Source organism: Mauremys mutica, chromosome 19 (genome assembly GCF_020497125.1).
Source record: "Mauremys mutica isolate MM-2020 ecotype Southern chromosome 19, ASM2049712v1, whole genome shotgun sequence".
Lineage (NCBI taxonomy): Eukaryota > Metazoa > Chordata > Testudines > Geoemydidae > Mauremys > Mauremys mutica.
Window position 1 is genome coordinate 18,556,643 of NC_059090.1, and position 23,193 is coordinate 18,579,835.

Consider the following 23,193-nt stretch of genomic DNA (forward strand, 5'->3'; position numbering starts at 1 on the left):
GATTTGATGTGTTGACGAGCAAGTCATGTTGCTATAATAAGAAGTGTTTATTTGAATAATAAGGTCAGAGAGTTAAGTAGTTGGTATTCCACTCCTATGAAGCAGTTTGCACAGTGTCACTAATAATTAAAGGGGGTTTTGACTAATCTAGTTGCTCTTCCTAAATATACTCCACTCTGTTCAAGAAACTCATCAAAGCAGCAAAGTGATCTTCGAGGTTATTAATCTCCTTTGCGCCACAGCTGGAGCAAATTTATTTGCTTGAATTAGCATGTAATAAACTTATAATAAAGCTGCCATATCCCTCACTTCAGAGATATAGTTTGTGTAATGGGTAGTTAAATCTAGGTAATGTAGCAATAGTCTTTAGGCTTGGAAATCATAGCAAAAAATATGTAGTGCTGCATTATCTCTAGTGGTTGGGCTGCAATGTGACTTCTTCCAAGTCTTGGCAATTTTACAAAGCCTGCTGAAGATCATGCAAAGAAAGGAGCTATCATGGTGGAAATTACTGATGATGCAGCAGTATTCATGCCAGTAGCACAGCTCTCTCCCGGGCAGACATTGTTCACTGCTGCTCAAATATTTATCATCTGGTAACCATCCTGCCTTCTTATAGCTGCGGCCTGAAGACAGTACAGCAAGATCTAGTAAGCGGTAGTCCTCAACCAAAACCACGTGACCAAAGCACCCTTTGAAGTTTGGGGAAGTTCAGAGCCACAGAAGCTAGATCTCGTACTGATGTCAGCTCAAGGAGAGCCTTACGGAAGAGGCCTTTGTTTTTGGAGCACGGTGGCATTACATTCAGACATATGGTTAAGGTCATGATTCATCTCTGTGTACACATAAGGCCACTGATTGTTATGAAAGGTTCCAGCTCAGATTCCAGGGGGAAAGATAAATGAAGATTATCAGATTTGAAAGGAATAATCCTCAAATATGGGGAAAACCAAGGGCCAGAACAACAGGATTGGAATAAAGGACTGATGAGTTTAATGGATACAAATTCTTCCTCAACTCTTCAGAATTCAGAAGTGTGCCAGCACCTAACAGTGACAGAAGGTAGAAGGAAATGAAACCGGCCTTCCTCCTGCATGTTCCTACACAAAGTCATTGTGTTCCAGTGACATGATGAGTGGAGGCTGTTCATAGGAGCGAGAAAAGTTAACAATCCTTAGGCACAGCCCCATGCAGTGAGCAGGTTTCAAGTCCCCCGTGCAACCACTCCTGGGCTCATAAGTGTACACTATTAAAAAGGATGGGTCATCGGTGGAGAAAGGGCATCTACTCCTCAGCCTCACTCCAGCTAGGAGGGAGGAGTAATCTGAGACCTTCTTTAATGCTCACCTTGCATCTGTGTGTAGATAGATATTCCTTGCCTGCAACGTGCAGGATCAAGTCCCAAAGGGGACAGTCAGAGCTAATTTACAGCAGTGGGCAAAGATCCTAATATAACAGATGCAGGACAGGATAGGCTTTGGTCCTCCTATGCCGACCATGGTACTGCAGCATTTCTGAAAGCCAATCATTTAGCAAGCCATTGTACAAAGTTGAACTGGGTTGAAGGAGGAACCAGGGAATCAAGTTGAGATAGGATGGAGGCAAAACTGGCTGAATGGAGGACAGAGAGTTGGGGCAGGCTGGAAAGACTTTAATCTAGTGACAACTGATGCTAAAGGAACGAAATAGATTTGGCATTAAATCTGCTAACACCAGCAGGAACCGTGGAGAGGATGAAATCTCTGAATTGGGTTGAACTTGGTGCAGTGTATCAAAGTAAGAGGAATTAATTTGCTTCAGTTCACTAAGTTGAGCCTTTATAGTTTGCAGTTTCTCCCACACAATAAATCCTGTCTTTCTCAGCATAACACTTGCCTTCCAATCTTTAAACAATAAGAAATGGCTGAATATGGACGAATGTGGCTAGATATCAAAGTTCAGCTACACAGGGAAGGTTCACCCCAACCCTTCCTTCTCAATTGTTGTTATTCTCAGACGCTGAGCAGTGAATAATTTCTTTCCTTCCCGCTCCCAGCCCCACCAGAGCTTTTCTGTATTATATAAGGCCATGGGCATTAGCCAGAGGTGTCAGACAAGGTATTAAGGAGGTGTCAATGGTGAAATAGCAGGGATTACAGTAAAGTCTAAATAAGGTGTAAAATAAAACCAAAAGGTGATAAAGTCATTGATAAGAAAAGCTGGAGAAAAAGAGGAGTGCAATTATTTTTCATCTCAGTTGTTCAGTCTCGCAGCGCATTATTTGTAGCTTTCCAAGACTTAGGTAGGATTCCCCCCCTCCCTTTTTTGTACATCATATTCCCCTCTTAGTAATGTTATGGCTCACAGGTGTTTTTACAATAAAAGAACAGCAAGAACCCTCTTCACAAAAATAATCACTGTCATTCCCAAGTTGGCTGCGTTACATTCTGTTCTCCTACTGAGTTTTCATATTGAGGGAGAGTCATACTGTGCATGCTATGGATGCATTTTGTCAACTAAATATTAAATGGCTGACACAGTCCAGCATACGGGGAATCCCCATTGTTCTGAAGCACTGTGAGGAAGTTCAGATTTGGTAGGCTTGAGCCTGTCTCCAGTTTATTGTGATATTCTGGACTGAACAGTCTTACAGAGTCACACAGGATCCTAGCCAGTAGCTGGGGAAGAAGAAAACCAAATGTGAGCCAAGCAGATGTACCTAGTGGTGTGGTCTGAGCATCATAAAGCTCCACCAGGACAAACAAGAACCGCCATGTGGATAGTAGGCAAGGAGCAGTGGCAGGCCACCTGATGTTGTGAGAACTCCTACCTATGCCTTACCAGAAAAATGAATAGGGGAAAAGACCCAAGCCTACAAAGACAACACACAGAGCTGGATTAACCATGGCCATTTTGGTTCTCAGTGGTTTGTGTAAACCCTTTTTGGGAAGACTGATCCACCTGGGTTTCCTTGCCGGAGTTTTTATGATTCATTCAAACAACAATCAAAATCAAAAGTAGCAGCCAAATTTTGCCCAGTTTCAGGGAATACACATGTGAAACCACCACATTCACCTCCCTAACACCCTAGACTGTGGGCTCCCCCAATCATGCCTGAGTTTCAGATGAGACAAAACAGGCAGGTTTCACCGGCTTTCAGATTTATGAAAAGCTTTGCACAATTCTAGTCAAGAGGCAACAGCAGGGCACTCAACAGGGGGCAAGCGACCGTACCCATCAAACCGCATTAAACCAGTGTTATTGTACTCCCACACACAGCCCTTCTGAATGGTAATTTAGAATATTTCTAGGGTTCTTCCATTGCTTCTCCTAATTGAAATTCTCAGTTCATACCTTTTGAAATAATTAAGAGCCAGAATACTGTCCAGTGAAACAATACTTGTACAATATTTGTATAATACAAATAATAGCCTAATCTGTGCCCCTCTGGGGTGTTGCTGCTCATGTTGCAATTCTCCAGTCTCTAGTTGTTTGGTAATGTGCCAAGCGCACCACTAGCCTGAAGGCGAGCATTACAGGTGCTCCAACTTCAAGAGGGTTCAACTAGTGAAACGGAGGAAAAACATCTAATTGAATGTTGCCAGGATGAGACTCAGCATTTTCCAGAGAGGTGTACGAGCCAGACATGCACTTGTATCAGCCCTAAAAGCAAGGACACACACAGAGTTGGCTTAACTTGCTAGTGCGCTGCACACACCACTAAGGCTCTAAATCCAGTGGTGATGCTGCATCCACAAGTGCAACCCTGCAATGAAATGTAAAGTTTCCTTTTTTATTTCAGTAGAAAAAAAATGTCCTAAGGAATTATATGCTGAGGACTAAAAACTATAGAGTTACTACTTATGTATGTGAAATTTTATTTTATTTTAAGTGTTAGATTCACAGCCCTGGGGTCTGAAATCCTCTATTAACCCACACAGTCAGATGCAATGGCACTGTCTGTCCAAGTTGTCTCAATTTTACAGAAGAAGGATGGAGGGTTTTTTTGGGGATTAAGACACTGAAATGGGATTTAGGAAATCTGCCTCAGCCTTAATCACTCTGTGCCTCAGTTCCCTGTCTACACATTGGAGACAAACCTACTCCCCTTTCCCACACCTTTTATCTCCCATCTAGTTGGTCTGCTCTGAAGAGTTTGCAGGCTCTCTCTAGCTATAGAATCACAGAAATGTAGGGCTGGAAGGGAGCTCGAGAGGTCATCAAGTCCAGCCCCCTGCGCTGAGGCAGGACCAAGTAAACTTAAACCTTCCCCGACAGGTGTTTGTCTAACTTGTTCTTAAAAACCTCCAGTCATCTGGATTCCACAACCTCCCACCTCTTCCAGAGCTTAACTACCCTTATAATTAGAAAGCTTTTCCTAATATCGAACCTAAATCTCCCTTGGTGAAGATTAAGCCCATTACTTCTTGTTCTACCTTCAGCACACATGGAGAACACTTGATCACCACCCTCTTTAACACAGCCCTTAGCACAGTCTTCTTTTCTCAAGATTAAACATGCCCGGTTTTTTTAACTTCTTCTCACAGGTCAGGTTCTCTAAACCTTTTATCATTTTTGTTGCTGTCCTCTGGACTCTCTCCCATTTGTCCACATCTTTCCTAAATTGTGATGGCCAGAATTGTACACAGAATTCCAGCAGAGACTTCACCTGTGCTGAGTAGAGCAGGACAATTACTTTCTTTGTCTTACATACAACACTCCTGTTCATTCGCCCAGAATGACATTAGACTTTTTTGCAACTGCATCACATTTTTGACTCATATTCAATTCATGATCCACTATAACCTCCAGATCCTTTTCAGCAGCAATATCACTTTGCCAGTTATTCCCCATTTTGTAGTTATGCATTTGATTTCTCCTTCCTAAGTGAAGTACTTTGCACTTATCTTTATTGAATTTCATCTTGTTGATTTCAGACCAATTCTCTAATCTGTCAAGGTCATTTTGAATTCTAATCTTGTTCTCCAGAGTGCTTACAAGCCCTCCCAGCTTGGTGTCATCAGCAAATTTTAAAATCATACTCTCCACTCCATTATCCAACTCATTAATGAATATACTGAATAGAACCAGACCCAGGACTGACCCCCACAGGACCTCACTAGATACAATTCTCCCAGTTTGATAGTAAATGATTAGATAATTACTCGGAGTACAGTCCTTCAATCAGTTTTGAACCCACCTTATCATATAGTCATCAAGACCACGTTTCCCTAGTTTGTTTATGAGTCTGTCAAGAGGAACGTATCAAAAGCTATGCTTTTGTACAGTGCTTACCACAATGGAGACTTGATCTCTGTTGGAGCCTCTTGGCTCTACAATAATAGAACTAACTACAAATTATCAACTCTGACCTGGAGTGGCCACCTGTTGTTAAGAGGGTTGTTAAGTCTTTGTGCCCATTCAGTCTTTGGTCTAACTGTTGGGACTGTCAACAAAGGATTCCAATTAATGCCCATTATGGCGTGTTTCATTACATAGACCAAGACTACCGAATCCATGTCATATACAGGGGCGGCTCCAGGCCCCAGCACGCCAAGTGCGTGCTTGGGGCGGCATGCTGCGGGGGCCGCTCTGCCGGTCGCCTTTGGCAGCATGCCTGCGGAGGGTCCGCTGGTCCCGCGGCTTCGGCGGACCCTCCGCAGGCATGCCTGCGGGAGGTCCACCGAAGCCGCGGGACCAGAGGACCCTCCGCAGGCACACCTGCGGGAGGTCCACCGGAGCCGCAGGACCGGCGAGTGGCAGAGCGCCCCGCGCGGCATGACGCCATGCTTGGGGCGGCGAAATGTCTAGAGCCGCCCCGGTCATATAGGCCAAAAAACCAAGACAAAGAAATTCACGCTCACTACAGTTCTGGGCTGGATTCAAAATGATGATCTACAAGTGAAAAGCACACCAACTACCCCCTGAACAATCCAGCCTGCCTATACGGTTTATTTAGTTTGATTCAAGTATATATTGATACAGGACACAAGTATTCAGACTAACAAATACAGTGTTAGGTGACATTAGTGCACAGTAATAGAGGTGCGAAAATATATCCTGTAGTAGCCTCCACCTCCCATAATAACTCTGCCTACTCAAACTGTCTCCTTCAGCAGCTCCCAGAGAACTAGCCTATAACCTTTCTTTTATAACCTCCTCCACCTCCTGAAGCATGTAAACCTCTTATAAGGACTAACCACTCCCTCCCCCAACCCCCATGCCACCTTGTCCTATCTGCCTGTCCCCAATCCTGCAGCGCACAGCATCAATATTGAACTTTGAGCCTATATGGATGGTACATAGTAGTATGTCTTCCTGTTAAGAAGGGACAGATCAAACGAGAACCCAGACCAAGCCTTTATGCAATCTCAGAGGCAACACTGTACAGCCACATAGTAAGAGACAGGCTCTGCCCTGGAGAGCTTGCAATCTAAATGGACGAGCCAGACAAAGGGTGGGAAGAGAAATAGAGGATCAGGGAAGGAACACAGCAGGACCAATAGTAGAATTAGTATTAGAATCCCGGTGTCTCGAGTCCTGGAGTAACATTTTCAATAGTGCCTGAGTGGCTTAGGAGCCTACATTCAACTGATTTTCAATGGGGCTTACACTCCTAAAGTCACTTAGACACCTTTGAAAATGTTACTCCCAATCTAGTGCCCTAACCACTGGCCTATGCCGCCTCTCCAAATCTAGCTAACTCGCTTGCATTCATTTTCATTTTCTGTCCTTCCAGAAGCACTTAAATACCAGCGACCTGGGAGGTACTGAAAAACTTCACAAGAAAGCCTCTTTTCATGAGACTTCCAGCTGAATTTTGCAGACCCAAATGGTGAAAACAAAGGTCTGCACTCAGGAACATGCTGTGCCACAGGAACATTCAGCACTTTACAAAATAAGAGCAGCTTCTTCATTTACCATCTGAATTAGATACAACACACAGCAGAGTATGACAACAGACAACACTGGGAGGAGGGGGGAAGAACACACGAAACGAAGATCATGTAATTTGTTTGGTTGCATAAGCGTCTTAGTCCCAGTTGTTTTCATTTGTTATATGAATAAAATCAGGTAGGAGAGCAGAAGTAGATGGCAATGGAGTGTGATTAATGGTGAAAAAGTAACCAAGAGGGAATTCTTAAAAGGAATTTGGAGGAGAGTGAAGGCATCTGGGCCACTGGATTAATAAATATCACCTATCATCAGTGCGGTAACTGAGCAGCTCTACAACATTAATAGATTTATCCTCACAACACCTTGGTATCCATAGGCAGGAAGTTTGATCCCCATTTTTACAGATGGGAAACTGAGGCACTGGGTATACTAAGTGACTTGCCCAAGGTCACACAGGAAGTCTGTGGCAAGCTGGAAATCGAGCCCAGGTCTCTCAAACCCTATGCCAGTGCTCTATGTGCCCATTTTTATTTTTTAGGGGGGAGGACGAAGCGGGTTGGCATTGTGGTGGCCCCAAGCAGGGATCAGAGCCCTACCATGTGAGATGTTGTACAAACCAGTAACAAAAAAGACAGCGCCGCCACCCCCACCCCCCCCAAAAAAAGCATACAACCCAAGTAAGGGTTTACAATAAAGATTTGGCTTTATATCCTTCCTGCCTATGTACGTGCAATTTGATCTACTGGTAGGAGAAGCTGACAGAACTCCATGGTTCTTTTCCCAGCTCTGTCTCACATTTGCTGTATGACCTTGAACAAGTCACTTCACCTCTGTACCTCAGCTCCTCCAGCTGTACAGTAAGAATGGTTCACGTGCTCCCTCTTCCCCCTCAGTCAGGCATTCAGAGATCCTTGGATGAAAGCCACCCTATAACTGCCGAGTAACATCAGCCAAACCTAAACTCTTGAACCTTTCACTGTTTGCCCATCACTGCTTCAGACCCCTTATGGCCTGTTGTATCAAGGTCTTCCTTCTTGGTTTTGATCCAATCATGGATCATTGACCTGATAGAGAGTTTTGCAGACCAGAACATCAACCCAACAGCTCCTAAATGAAATGATTCCATCTTTTTTTTTTTTTTGGTGCAATCCAAAACAGCAAAGCCAATTAATCCACGTTATCCACTAATCAGCCACCGCATTTCTCTTCTTTATTTTTAAAAATCCATTCTTAATTAAGTGAGCCTCAGATCAAAATTCTAAAGATTATGGGCAGCATGGCCAAGATTTTCAACAGTGGCTAGAGATTTTTGGGTGCCTCAGATTTTGGGGACCTGACTAGAGGCACTTTAAAGGAACCTGGTTTTCATAGGGCGCATGCTCAGCACTTTTTGAAAATCCATCCCCTTTTAAAGTGTTGGGAGCTGAGCCCCCCAAAATTGAAGCCTGCCCCCACCCCAAATGACTAATCCCTTTTGAACGTCTAGTCTTGTGTCTAGATGAGTCAGAAGAGTGGAGCTAAGCCTAGCTCCAACGCTGACTGACTGAGGAAGCCCCTTGGCCTCCCTGTGCCTCATTTTCTCCATCTGAAAAAACAGGGATAATATTCTATAAAACCCACTCAAACCTACTACAGGAGCATTGAGAGACTGCTTATAAAACACCTCGAAGCTCTTCAGTTTAAAGAGGCGCTACCGACGTACAATGTATTATGTTTTAACAATGTGCTACTTTGTATTTGTTCAATTTTAGGATTTCTTATAAACTGTTGGCAAAAAATCCTAGAAAGCTGAAAACGTACACAGGGATCTCTCTATCAATTTGTGCGTAATGTAAATAAAAACATACCGTATGGATAGCACCATGAACTCAGACAGTGGTAGGTACGTTATCTATGGATCTGACAGAACACTGTTTTGATCAGGATTTCTTGGGTTTCATGGTCCTTTGACCATCACATGACATCCATTGTTACGCTGCGGAGAATCATCCGTTGCCATCCCCAGAGTGAAGCCCTTGCCTTCCGGAGCTACAGCACTATATTATCTGAGATATGAAAAACACAGATATTTTAAGATGAGAGTGTCAGCAAGGGTCAGTTTCAACTTGGCTATCAAACCGAACTGTCAAGACGAGAGGACTCACCTCCATCCTGCAAGAATACATCAATCATTCAGACAACCCTCAATCAGACAATAGGAGCTTTCTTGGAGGTTCAGCAGAGATTAAGAAGGTGGAGGATACAGCATTATTGCCTAAAAAAATCCAAACAAATGATTTAGGAAAGCAGGGCATAATCTTAATTTCTGAAAGTCTTACTCTCACACTTGTCAGCTGTTCCCTTATGTTGAACACTCCCCCTCCCGTTAGGGCTTTGAGGAGTCTCGTGCCCTGCCCTGGGAGGAGGGAGATATGCTGTATATTTTTAGAACTATAATCAGAACTACATTCCAATGTAAACTCTGACATTCACAGTGCAGTTTTTCCAAGTGGAGGGAGACAGCACAACTATCCACCAGCTTCACAGAATCCTCCAGGCTGCTCCCAAGCCTACATCACTAGCAGGCAGATTGCATTGAATAGAAGAGGTTTGCCAACTCATGTGGCAGTGAACAGATAGTCTCAATCGATCTCACATACAGACCGCTCAGCTATTTTAATATCTGTCCAAGTCTGGAATCTGATCTAGTGCACGCACTGCCATAGTAGCTAGCTGTCCTGTAAATTAAATGAAGGTTATTTACTTGTAACTGAGGTTCTTCAGGGCGGGACTTTGCATATTCCCACTCTTGGGATATGTGCCGGCCAATGCCATTGAACTGTGCAGCTTTCTACTAGAACTGCCTGGTCAACTGCTCATGCACTCTCCCTGCCCTCAGGCTCCAAGCATGTTCTGAGGGCGTGGCTATAAATCGGAGGACACCAATGGTTACCACCTCAGTTCTTTACACAGCTAATGTGGAGCGTCTAGAAGATAGGACTCTGTACTCCTGGGGGCATTCTGCACCATAAAAATAAAAATTCTGCGCACAATATTTTAAAATTCTGCACATTTTATTTATCAAAATAACACTACAGAATTACACCAGTTTCAATTATTTTGGTAGTTTATTTCAAAATATCTGTCAGCAATATGTTTAACAATACAGACATACAAAAATTCCCCCAGGAGTAGAGACAGTTAAAGAAACCCTATGACAACCCAGTTCATTTCTCTGCTCCCTTCCCCGCCTCCCCTTTGCCCAGATACCCACACCCCCTACCCACCAGAAAGGGTCCTGCCCAGTGGCAAGACTAAAGTATTTCCTGTGTGATGAGCTATTGAAATATGAAAATAAGCTTTTTAGAGACTGAGAGCAGCAAACCAAATCTAGAAAGGACAGAGAAGAAATAATGGATCCTAGTGCTAACATTGTGAAATGCATCCTTTGAGGGTACACGTTTAGCTTTCTTAGATCTAAGATTGGACGAAGACCTTCATCTTTCTTTGGAATTAGAAAACAGCAAGAACAGAATGTTTGATTTCCTCAGATTTATTGGAACCACTGCTATAGCACCTTCTGCTAGCAGAGAATTTCTCTCTATTTTTAACTGCACCTTGTGAAAGGGGTCCCTTATAGGGAGGGAGGGTATCAAACTAGATGGTACAATGTTCTTTATAGTATCCAACACCCATCTGTCCATGGTGATCTTTAGCCACTCATAACGTTGGCTTAAATGTAAGGGAAACAGAATTCAAGATTGGTTTGCTTGCTATCAAACCTACAGTCTAACTGTAGGCAAAGAAGAGGTGCTAAGCAAATCCTTTTGCTTCATTTTGGGCTTAAATGGCCATCTCTTGTATGACTGAGAAGCAGAAGATTGTTGCTGACGTTGCTGTTGGCAGTGATGTCTTCCTTTGTTAAAATAAAAAGACAAGAATGAATCGGGAAGAAGGGGGATAAGACTGTCTTTGGTATCTTAAAAACGGTGTAGACAATCTCCTTTTGAAAGGCTGTAAAAGACCCAAAGAGCCATCTGTAGATCTCGTTCCTTTCATTTTTCCCCCCCACCCAATAAATCATCAGTTCTTGAACTTAATAAACCATCACATTCAAAGGGAAGGTCCTCAACTTTAGACTTCTCCTGTGGAAGATTAGAAGAATGTAACCAGGCATGTCTTCTGAGCGTTACTGACCTTGAAGTAATACCTGAGATATCAAAAGATGCCATTAATGCTTGCTTCAGATTTTGACCCTCCTTAATGAGAGCATTAGGGAGTCTTGAGTGTCCTTCAGATAGGTTTGTGGTCAACAAAGATTTAGTCCCACAGGTGGAACTGATATCTAGCCATGTCTGCTAGATAATTAGCTATTCTCATGTCTTAGGAAGAAAACTGTTCTCTTCTCCTTCCCTAAAGTGTCTAGTTTTCTCCCATCTCTATTAGTGGGAGTAGACTGTATACCTCCTGATCTTTGAACTGTTGCAGTCACTACTATAGAGTTAGGCAGAGGAGAAAGAAAACCCCTTATATGGAATATGGTGAAGCTCATCAGCCTTGTTTGCTAGTGGAGGACAAAAAGAAGTATTCTATATTAATAAATTAACCAGGCACTTTTCTTAACTATCTAAAGGGTCTTGATTCAGAGAAGGCTCAGGTACGTGTGTCAGCAGTTGGAAGGAACTGAGGCAGTAACTGCAGGAACCTTATTTATAGCCGTGCCCATAGAGTCTGATGGCGGGGGCAGGGAGTGCACACAATTGGTTGACTAGGCAGTGCTAGTAGAAGGCTGATCAATGGCACCAGTTGGCACCTGTCCCAAGAGTGAGAATATGCAGAGGAAACTCGAAGAACTAACATCAAAGTCACTTTGCCAGCACGCCGCCCTCTCTTTAGGCTGCTTCCTTAGCTGAATCAGGCACTTTGACAGTCTTCCAGGAAAGAAAGTCATACTACTCCCTAGCTTCACTATGGGGGGTGGGAGGAGAGGTCTTATGTAAAGAGATGGATATCAAGACTCTGAATGTGGCTAGATTCAGCTTCAGCATAATTTTTTGCCTGTACAGATTCCAAACGAGACACACACACACACACAGAGTTTGGCTGATTTGCATGCATGAGGGAGAACATGCTTTGGCCCTTATGAGTCCTTGGGCACTTCATGAACTAAAGGAAGGCCTGTGTGCCCAACTTCAAAGCTGCATTGATCACATTGTTACCCCAAAGATAGTAAGTCCTTTTCTCCCCATTTAAGCCTTATGATCCTGTCCCAGCTTACTGAAATTTACCTCCATAAGCTTTGAGTTCTGGTGGCCAATTCACTTCCCACTAAGTTATACAAGGACACGGCAGCTCACATATACACTTGCAAAACTCCTTTCTAAAGTACTGTTCAAGTTCCACTTCAATCATCCAGCCCACGTTTTTCACTTCAACTTTCATTAACACACTTGGAAGGTGTTTTTCCACAAGCTAAGCGTCCGTTGGGTTCTAGTTGGAGCAGACAAAACCCATTAAAGTCCATCCAGATTTTTGTTTCTTTCAACATCAGCATATTAGGTCAGGCCGATAACCACGTCAAAAGTGACTGTTTGCCTGCCTTTCCCAGGGTGGTTCTCTAGTGGGGCTGTCATTTGTAGGTCATGTGAAAAGCCCATTCCATTAGAGGCATGTCAGTGACCGTAGCTGGTCCCAGGATGGTTCCAGCTCACAAGATTTGTGGGGTAGCTGCATGGCACTCACCACATATTTTTTATTCAACATGATTGCCTAGGCAAATACATCCTGGGTGTAATTCCAGTGACCTCTACAGAGTTACACCAAGGGTGAATTCATTCCTGCAACTGAAGGTTCTGCTCTGTGTGAAAAAAGTGATTGACAATGGCAGTCTCTCTTTGATTGCGCGTGGTTGTCTTTTCTTGCACACAGTTCACTAAAATAAAAAAAGTTCTACTTACCCTGATCTCTGACAACACGCGTCAGTCAATGGTGCAGCGGAACCAGCACTGAAAGAGGTCTCACTGCAAGTGCAGACAGGACTAAACCACTCTGAACATCCTTTCAGACAAGGAAAATGTTTGCCTATTGGTTTTGTTATTTTAACCAAAATCATTTCTACTGCCATTAACAAAAATAAAGTCATGTGAACATTTCTATGGGTGTTCGGTTAATTTATTTGTTTGCTTGTTTTTTAGGGGGTCAAACTTGTCCTGACCGTGTCCCCTGGTGCTGCATTTAGGAGCTACTAGCAGTCAAAGTGGTAGTAGTTTATTGGGCTATACTTGTGGGTAATTTCAGTATTTAATTTCTGGCCAAGTCTTTTAAGATTGCCAGGTCCCCAGACAACAACAGGGAAGACATTTCAAAATGAGCACATTAACAAGCATGTCAGATATTTTGCCCACTCGGCACTGGGAAGCATCAGACTCACGATCTTGACCTACCTAGTCCATTTCTTTCTTTCATTAACATTTTTTCCCCCGTAAGACTATTTATACAGCTGAAGCTTTGCAAGGTTTGCCATGATACAGCACATTGCATCCTGCTGCTATTTCAATTTCATTACAGCATAAACAGCAGTATAAGTGAGATTAAACACACCCATCTTTCCCTCATACTAACAGTCTTCAATTTATTTTTTAAAAAGCTATTAAAGTCTATTTTAAACAACAGAAGGCTGGCCACATGAGGAGAAAGACATGCAAACAGGTGTTGACAGTCATCCTCGATATCTGCTTCGTAACAAGCAAAAAGAAATACTGCAGACTGCCCAGGCTTTCCCTCCGTGCCTCTCAGCGAGGCTTGGAAGCTAGCTCAGATCTGGCAGGTGTGCGGACGACATTCATAAGAACAGATGCGACAATAAATAACACACCAGAGCTTTGACGCCCAAAAGTACACACTATATAGGCTGGAGGCCGGTCATTCTTTCCGTGTCATTTCTAGCTTGCATATGTCGATCTTGAAACAGCCTCGCCTAGCCCCAGTACCCGAAAGAGAGGGACGGTCAAATGAAAACTCTGCGCACGGAAAGGAACCTCTAACAAGGGGGATGCACAAGCAGGGATGAATACAGGAGCCAAATGTCTGGTTCCCCACTCTATCAGCACGCATCTAGGCCCATCCCTTCTTGTAGTGAGTGCCCCATCCCAAGGGCTCAACCTGCCTGGGCCCCATAATGTAATCACAGTCCCCATCACAGAACTTAAGTAGAGCCTGTGTGGCAACATCGTCACGTCAGTCAGTCTGAGGGCTAGAGATGCAAACAGAACCACAGGTCAGTGCGTGTCCAGCAGCCCCAGTAAAGAATCCTCTTTGCATTCATTGCAACAGAGCCCAGTCTGCTCTACCTCGAGGGACATGACGAGCCCCACAAGCTGCCCACACCTTTGCTGGGTCTACAAAGAAACTCCACCCAGCCCCTCGTTTTTAGAATAAAGGCTTTGCCCTGGTGAAGGCTACCCTCCAGTCCCTTCAGCAATGCACCTTCTTGTTTTACCAAACCTCTCAAGTTTATTCTCCACCCCCCAGCCCCACTCCTTTCCTTTCCCAGTTTGCTTTCTTTGATCTATGGAGCATGGGAAACATCTTTCAGCCATTCTGCTCTCGGACCCCCTGAGCAGGCAGCAGAGAGGTCTGTGCACAGGGTGAAAGCATGTACCTTAACAACTAGGTGAGGGAAGGGAGCAGCTGGAGGAAAATGCATTGGCTGCTCGCGCTCCCTCCCCTTTCCTAGTAAGGTCGGTGGAAACGCTGGCAAATGTGTTTTTTTAAAATGAATTGGTCTCCTTATGTTCTCTTGCATTGCGCTGAGCACAGCCTGAGGACAGGTCTGATTCCTGCATAGACCGGTTTATCATGGGAATCAATAAGAAAGGGAACTTCTATTGCTTGTTTCCGTTTATAACATTTCCTTGCAGACAGTCTCAGGAGCTGCACATTTAGCAATCCAGATAGGAAATATTACTGCTTAATTAGAAATGAAACAAACAGGGTATGCACGCATAGGTTAGCGGCTGGGTGCTGGGAGAATCGCCATTTGATTGTGCTGCTGAGATAATTCTAACTGTCACATTCAGCTGTCAGAAGCGGGTAGTGGATATAGCCTTGGGGAATCTCCATAGGGAATGCAATACCTCGGATTAAAGCTAACTGGCCACAGTAGATCAATGCTGCTCCACAAGAAATACAGCTGCAAGCGCATTTATCCAAGTGAAAGTAACGAATCTCCAATAGTCAGACGTGCCAGCTGAGGGTGATGACCATTTTCATTGATGACGGATATTACCAAATCAGCCACTCGACAATGAAGTGCTCCGATTTTTTTCAGGAGGATCCTGATGTTTCTATCGCTGATGGGAGCCTCATGCAACTCTCAGGAGTATTAAACTAATAAAGCATCTGCTGGAATACCCAGTGAGCCACAACTTAGTTTGAGAAATGTCTGTTATGGCGGAATGACACTTCTCTTGTTCGCTCTGTGCTGGCACAAAGAATCAGACTAGGTGCTACTGTACTATAAAATATTACTAACAGGGCTGGCAGCAGTCCCAACCAAGATCAGGGCCCCACCAGGGTAGGTGCTAAACAAACGTAGCAACATAGAAAACCCCAGTCCCAATCAGCTTGCAATCTAAATAGACAAGTCACAGGGCAGGAGAAATGATGCACCGTTGTCTCCATTTTACAGATGGGGAACTGGCCACAGGTACTAGCCCTAGGTGGGATTTGAACCATGTCCCAACTCCCAATCCAGAGGGGTAACCACAAGATCACCCTTTCTCTAAAGTATCAGAGGGGTAGCCGTGTTAGTCTGTATCCACAAAAACAACGAGGAGTCCGGTAGCACCTTAAAGACTAACAGATTTGGGCATAAGCTTTCGTGGGTAAACATCCACTTCTTCAGATGCATGGAGTGAAAATTACAGATACAAGCATAAATCTTTCTCTAACGAGCAGCCCTGAGAACTTAAATACTATAATCCCAAAACCAGGGACAGCACAGATAGCGGCAGTGCAAGCTTACCGTCCTGCGTTCACGTTGTGCCTCAATCCTGACTCAGCACCCATCTCTGTGAGGAAAGCAATTTAGTCCTCGGTCTCACCGCTGGGAGGGCCAACTGCGATATGGACTCCGCTCTACAATCAATGGAATGAGGCACTGAGCAGCTGTGCAATAGGTAACAACTTTCAGCTACTACCAACCTGGTCTGGATTCAACCTACAGAGACCCAAATGTGAAAAAGAGCTCTGCATCCCTTCAGCCAGTCTGCTTGCCAGGCCAGTTTTCTAAGGTCAAAAGATACAACCTTCAGTAGTTTTACTGATTAAACCTCCCCAAATGGCATCAGCATGACTCACACCTGCAAGATATCGCACTCTAGTGGACAGAGCCCAAGACTGGGAGCCTGGAGAGCTGAATTCTATTCCCAGCTTGGGTCAAGTCATACGTGGCCTGAACCAACTCTCACTGAAGTCAACCGCAATCTTTCCACTGACTTCAATGGGAGCTGGAGCAAGCTTTACGCCTCTGGGCTTCAGTTTGCCCATCTGTCAAAAGTCATCTCCATTTATGCAGGGTTTTCAGATCTAGAGAGGGAAAGTATTAATGGGAAGCACAAACTAGGGAAGTTGGGGGTGGTGGCGAAGCAAGAGGAGCCCTGCATATGAATTGCATATTCCCTCCTTTCATCGTTGCGCTGTATTATTGCCACACAAAGTGGTTATTGCTGTATCGTACAAGGGGAACCGCGGGAAATCTTATTTTAAAGAGAGACAAGACGGGAGAGGCACTTCATCTTATAGGGTGATTGAAATGTAATCCGAGTTCTGTTTATATACAAAGCACATGGAATATATTTCTTTGTTTAACATTTAAGCTGTACAATAGACTCATTGAGATGCCACATCTTGTTTCCAAAAGCGTCCCAAGGGAAAGTCGGCTGGGGAGGTGAGAGAATGAATCAGTCATACTTACTGCTCAAATACATAAAGCATCATCTGTTCAAGCAGAGGGAATGCAAGGTACAAATAAAGGCCCAGATCTCCCAGAGTGCTCAATGCATGGGACACACAGTTGAAGGGAACTCATGGGATGATCAGCACCCCACAGGATCAGGCCTGCTGGTTGGCTATAGCAAATAAAAATATCCAGATCCATCTTAAGGTCGGGTCACCCCCAGCAGATGGCATGCATGGTGCATGCTGGAATCATCGGACTTGCAGTAGCTGCACCAACTCACCTTTCTCTCAGACTACATTATAATTTGACCCAAGAGGTTGAAAGTGGCAGCATAGATCCAGATTGCTTCTCCCCCTCCCTGATTCCCCTGGTGGCAGCAATCAGCCACGCATTACACTGCTTGCCACTCAACGACACCCTGTTGATTCGGGGTGCCCTTTGAACACAGGGTCCTGATCCAAGGCTCTGGGACCTAAGGAGAAGTGCAATATGCAGCCAAAGCCCAGATCTACAGATACCAGGCGTTGAATGGATTGGGACCTCTCAAAACCAGATGGTTGGGCTGACCTGGCTGATCTAACAGTGTTGCCGAGAACAGGAAGGAGTGCTACCTGGGCACTTTTGCTTCTGGTCCTGCAAGCTCTGAGGAAAATTTAACAAAATGACTTTTGTGAAGCTTCATTAAGACTCTGAAGGGCTTGTGGTTCATGCTTGGCTTAAGTGCTGGGGAAGATGGGGGATGGGATAGTGCATGGAAAGGGTCTTATTTCAACCTGTCCCTGACAGACACAGCCCCCAAAGTTAGGCCTGGGTTCAGAGTTTGATGCATATGCAAGTCCCATCGCAAACCAGGGTGGAAGCCTGGAAGGAACTCAGCCCATCCCATGTTCTACCTCAACAGGCCCCTCCACTCATCCACATTTCCAACTCCTGGCTCATGCACAATTCTGCCACAGGCCCGCTCAACACTAGGAAAGCGGCTACAAAAATTCCAACCAGTTTTAAAACCAGATGGAGCCATGGCTCGGACCCGATCCAGGTCGCTGGCATCATTTTGAAGTAAACAAGTTACAAGACCACCTTGAAGTCAATGAGAGAGGCTGAATCCTTGGCACTTCTGGGGGACGGGGGAGGACCCACTTATTTATGTGCCTAAATACAGACTTTGGAACTCAACTCCAAGTTCCTATTTTTGCAAATGTTGGCCCCAATCTAGGGGTAACCTAATTTATCTAAATATCAACTGGCTCTGTGAGCATGGGTAAAAAAAAGATTGTAATATTTGCCTCAATTTGCCCATGTGTTAGATGTGTATAAAAAACACACACTATTTCACAGCGTCCTGGGAGTTTTAATTATCCAATGCTGTAAATCACCTCTAGTATCTCAGATGAAAAGTGCTACAGAAATGCAAATTACTACTACAAAGGACCTTTAAAATGGCTTGTTTATCCAGATTCATATTATCTATCCGCATATGATGTATGAGCAGCATGTAAAATGATCTGTCGTGTTCACTTCCCCTGCTAGTATTGAGGGCAGCTCCATGTGTGCATTCATGTAACTATTCAAGCCCTGCTACTGAAATGATCTTTATCAGTATATAACTCATCTTACTTAAAAGAGATCACCCATGCCTCGTGCCCAACGTTTTCCAGGTTCATACAAGACATGTAGTATAGGAAAGCGGCTGATTTATGCAGTAATATAATAGGACAGGTGTTCGGAGCTGAAGACCAACCTTAATCATAACACTTGTCACATTTATACTTCAATTTTGAGGTATATTTTTTCACATTTGTTGTGTTTTATATGAACCAAAAGGTAGATCTACATTACAGTGGGGAGCATTCCTACCCATCTGGGTAGACAGACACCTGCTCTACTCCAGCTAGCACTTGAAAAATAGCAACGTGGACACTGCCACCTGGGCAGCGGCACAGGCTAGCTCCCTGAGTGCAAGCTCGTCCAATCACCTGGGTCAATTTCTATTTTAATATAGTAGAGCTAGTGCATTTCTGTCTAGCCAGGCTGGAAGGCACACTACCAGCGGCAGTGTACACGTACCCAAAGATACAAAGGATTTGCCATACCAAATCAGAGCCCTGATTCCATCAGAAGCCATTAGCTGCTGGCTCCAGGGGAACCCAGAGTCAGCCTGTAAGTTACAGCTGATCACAGTCACCCCTTACTATATGGCCCCAAATTGATGAGCATTGTTTCCTCCCTCTGCTGTCCTCACTCAGTATCATCTCAGGAGGGGAGAATTCCCCTACTCCCAGCCTTTAACTGCCCTGCATTGTAGCTACCATCTTTTTAGTGACAGAACAGATCCTCCATCCCTTCAGTATCCATCCAGGTCACTCCTTAAGAGCAAGTGTTGACTTCTACTAGCCTGAGCCAGGGACCGGGATCAGGACTCCTGGATTCTATTCCCAGCTCCGCCAGTAAATCACACCCTCGCACAAGGGGCTTTATCTCTTCATGCCTCAGCTTCCCTACCAGCGAAATGGAGATAATGCCTCTGGGGTGTGTTCGGCTTGATTAATTGGTGTCTGCAAAGTGCTTGGAGAGCCTGGAGGCTGCTCTAGATATAAAATATAAGTATTATTAATAAAGAGCACAATTTGTAATTTCCTGGCTGCAGTGAATATCAGTTTCTTTATTTAAACACACTTTCCCATGCGTCACTCTCTCTGCTGGTTACATGGCATAACTATGGTCTAACCTGGTTTCTTGGGTGTTTTATTATGGAACATTTACACTACAGTCGCATGTAGAGGCATAGATAGGTCAAAGATTAAAGTGCTCTAGAGATCAAGGTGTATGCAGGAGGAAACCAGTTATACTAATTTGCTCTTTATAATTTACATTACATCTAAAAGACCCACAGATCAGTGCCCCATTGTGCTCGGTACTGTACAGACACAGTCCATGTCCCAAAGAGCTTCCTATATAAATAGGAAAGATAGACCAGGGTCAGAGAACAAAAGTATTAGTATCCCCAAAACAGAGCACATATAGATCAACTGATTTGCTCCATGGCACAGCCAGAAACTGAACCAAGATGTCCTGAGTCTCAGGCCAGGCCCTAACAACAACAGCATCCTTTCCGGTCTCGATTTAGACCGAGTTGTGTTTTACCAAGGTAGCACTTGGCTATTTCAGTTTCTTTCAACTCACAGAGAGTAGTAACAAGTCACCTGAAACGCTGGGAGAAACCAGACTATTTAGGAAAATAAATGGGCTTTTTTCCTTAGGCGATCAAAGCTTTAAATAAAACATCTAATTGTCATTCCATATTCATGAAGCGGGGTCTCAGTGAGAGTACACCTGTTGGGGGATGTGCATGCTTTGTTTTCCAGTGGGAATAATTGGTGTTCTGAATAACAGACAATTTGTTTGTTAGCAACATGTTTCATCCTTTTTTAAAATACGAAATCATTCATATTTATGAACACCTCTGTCACTACCATATGTTGTGCTCTATCTCCATATATGAAACAAACTGCCTTTAATTTTATAGCTACACAAAAAATGAGCAACATCTTAGTAGAACAATTAGATAAGAAAAAAGATCATTTTCCCCCCATAGTACAAGTATTTACAGCGATCTTTTCCCCCATAAGGAATGTATTTAATGGATCATTTATTTAAATGTATTTGCAGACCAGCAGTGGGGCTGATAATAGACTAGAAGGCATTCTATTTACAAGAAGTGAGTGAATTTAATGATGTGTACTGTGTTGCCAGCCCCAAGCATTGGGAAAAAAAAAATCATGAGTCAGGCTCCCAAAGTCATGAAATTAACTTAAAAATAATAAGTCTGAGTTCTTTTTATTTGCCTTCTGCTTTTTGAGCATTAAGAGTGCACTCTGTTACATTTTCTTACTTTTCTCTGTAACCACGAGAGCTAGAAACTTACTTTTTTTTAAAAAATGAAAACTGATGTGTGTCATGTGACTCCATGGGCTTGAAAAAAGCACCAAATATCCCCATACTCACACCAAGAGCTGGCAAAAATTGGCTGTAGTGATGGTGGGGTCAAGAGAGTGCGAGCACACGTGCCAGAGAGTGGGTATATTCACTGTCGCCCACTACTGGATGGAATCATAACTTGACATGCAGGTCAATCATTTTACCTAACTTTGGGCCATGAAACTGACTTGTCTTCAAATAACTGTACAAACAGTAATGCTCTGAACCGCACCCCGTTTCCTGACATCCCCTGTGAGGAGGGTGTTATTGCCACATTCATTTTACAGATGGGAAAACAAAAATAAACTCAGTGATTTTCCCAGGTCACCCGGAGAACTGGGCAGATCCACAAGTATTCCTATCTCCCAGCATGAGAATTCTCAGGCCACCGATTCATGTCTTGATCTCACATACTCATGAGAACTGTAGATACCATATGTACACAAGTAGAAGGTACCACCACTTGTGGTTTCTAACAATCCTATGCTGTGGTGTTTCTTTTTCTGCTGTATCAGTAAAATCAATTCAGATTTAGAAGTATGCAGGGGTGTGACATGGGGAGAACTCACTGCCTGCAGTACTCTGGACAGAAAAGTCACTCTTTGGATTTAGTTGGAGCTGTCCTTTACATCTTTAGATAAAAGGCTCCAGACCATAAACTGGAAAGTCACTGTATTCAATCCCATGGCCTAGTCGCTCTAGTGATTGCTGCATTCACAATCTGAATCAATTTAGGATCAGCTATTTCAAATCTGTCAGCTCTTATTACTGTAGCTCACACAGCCCTACCAAGCCAAGATAAAACAGCAATTTGATTAGCATGTGTGCGAGCATTATGTGTATGCATAATATCCTATCCAAGTCTCATTGCTTTAGTAAAGATTAATAGGTCACAGCAAGAACTTATGGGGGCGAGGGGAAGAGAAGACAGGTCCAGTTCTCAAAGATTCTAATAACAAAGTGACACAGAGAATGCCAGGTAACACAATACAAATATGTGCTGGCTGCAAATGTATTAGCCTGATATATATAGGGTATTACGATATAGATAGTGCCCCATATGCATATACCTCAGTAATATCCATACTAAGCACATACATACATATTAGTTTTCTCTTGCATATAGATTCTCCACAGAGCAAAATCTCAAGTCTGTTTCTGAAACATCACAAACCCATTCTCTATGGGGCAACTCCTGCTTTTACTACTACTAGCAGGAATACTTAACAAGGTATATATTCAAAGCACCATACAGATATTACTTACTGGAACGAGCTACGGTTTTCAAAAGGAAACCCTCAAGAAGGGGCAAAAAAATAACATCCCATCCACAGAGCTTTTGATCAGCCAATGAAAATTAGTTCAAATGATTTAATGCTTTTCACTTGTGTTTCACCGCTAGGGTAGATTTGGGGATGGAGTTCGTTGGACTCCAGAAAATTCTCTCTCCAGTCAGTGCAATTCAGTGAAGATCATATTGTATATGATACAAGCTTATCATCTGTAGCATTTATAAAGCCAAGCCTCTGACATTTAAACAAATCTTTTGGATTAGACTCTAGCAAATTCCCAGGAGAGGACAATGGGAAACCATATGCATGTAGCATTGGCCAGCTGCCATAGTTAGACACAGAGCTTACGCACAGGAGTGGGAGCTAGGCCTGGGATTTGAGATATCTTTATTCTAGTCCTCACTCTGCCACTGACCTGCTGGGTGACCTTAGGCAAATCACTTCACCTTTCTGTGCCTCTTTCCCCCTCTGTAAAATGCTGCTAATGATACTTGTTACCTATCTGCAAAGTGCTTTGAGATCAGATAAAAAGCGCTACAGAAAAGCTAGGTACATAGAGTTGGTTTTCATTTCAGAGCTGCCCACACCACCTCTTAACCTAAGGTGAGCAATGCCCATGACAGACAGCATACAATGGCCAGGAGAGGATCTGGACCAATCACACACGGCAGATAAATAATTAATCGTGTGTCATTGTTTAATACTGAATATAAACAAAACAATCAAAGAGTTAACAGTTTAAGAAGCAAGATCACTGCAGCCAGCCCCACATTCCTAAATATTATTTTAAATTTGCAAAATGCCACCTCACTAAATAATCAAACTCTGCTGCTGCATCTCAGAAATTGCCACCTGCGGCTATTACTCCAATTTTAAATGCATCCGCAAGTCAATCTTTGTAAATTCCACATTAAATATTGATCCACCCTGGAGAGGTCTAATACAGTACGTTTAGCAAAGATGTGTTAAATTCAAATAGGAATAAGTAAGCCTGGAAGCTCGTCTACATACAATCAGAACTGAAAATGATCTTGCTGGTGACAAATAAGCCTGCGTTGGCTAAACTCCTTTCCCACCAGGTAAAGTGGAGGTAAGGAAGGGTTCTGT

The 23,193-nt window shown here is 43.6% G+C and overlaps 1 long non-coding RNA gene across 1 annotated transcript in view; it reads right to left on the reverse strand.

The window, feature by feature from the left end:
* Positions 1–23,193, reverse strand: part of LOC123352940 — a 79,437-nt gene that overhangs the window by 5,382 nt on the left and 50,862 nt on the right. Inside the window, exons 3-5 of the long non-coding RNA XR_006574329.1 lie at positions 15,881–15,993; positions 9,021–9,130; positions 8,724–8,921 (exon numbers count right to left, since the gene is read on the reverse strand). This is a non-coding gene — a long non-coding RNA (uncharacterized LOC123352940). The remainder of the gene's footprint in view (positions 1–8,723; positions 8,922–9,020; positions 9,131–15,880; positions 15,994–23,193) is intronic.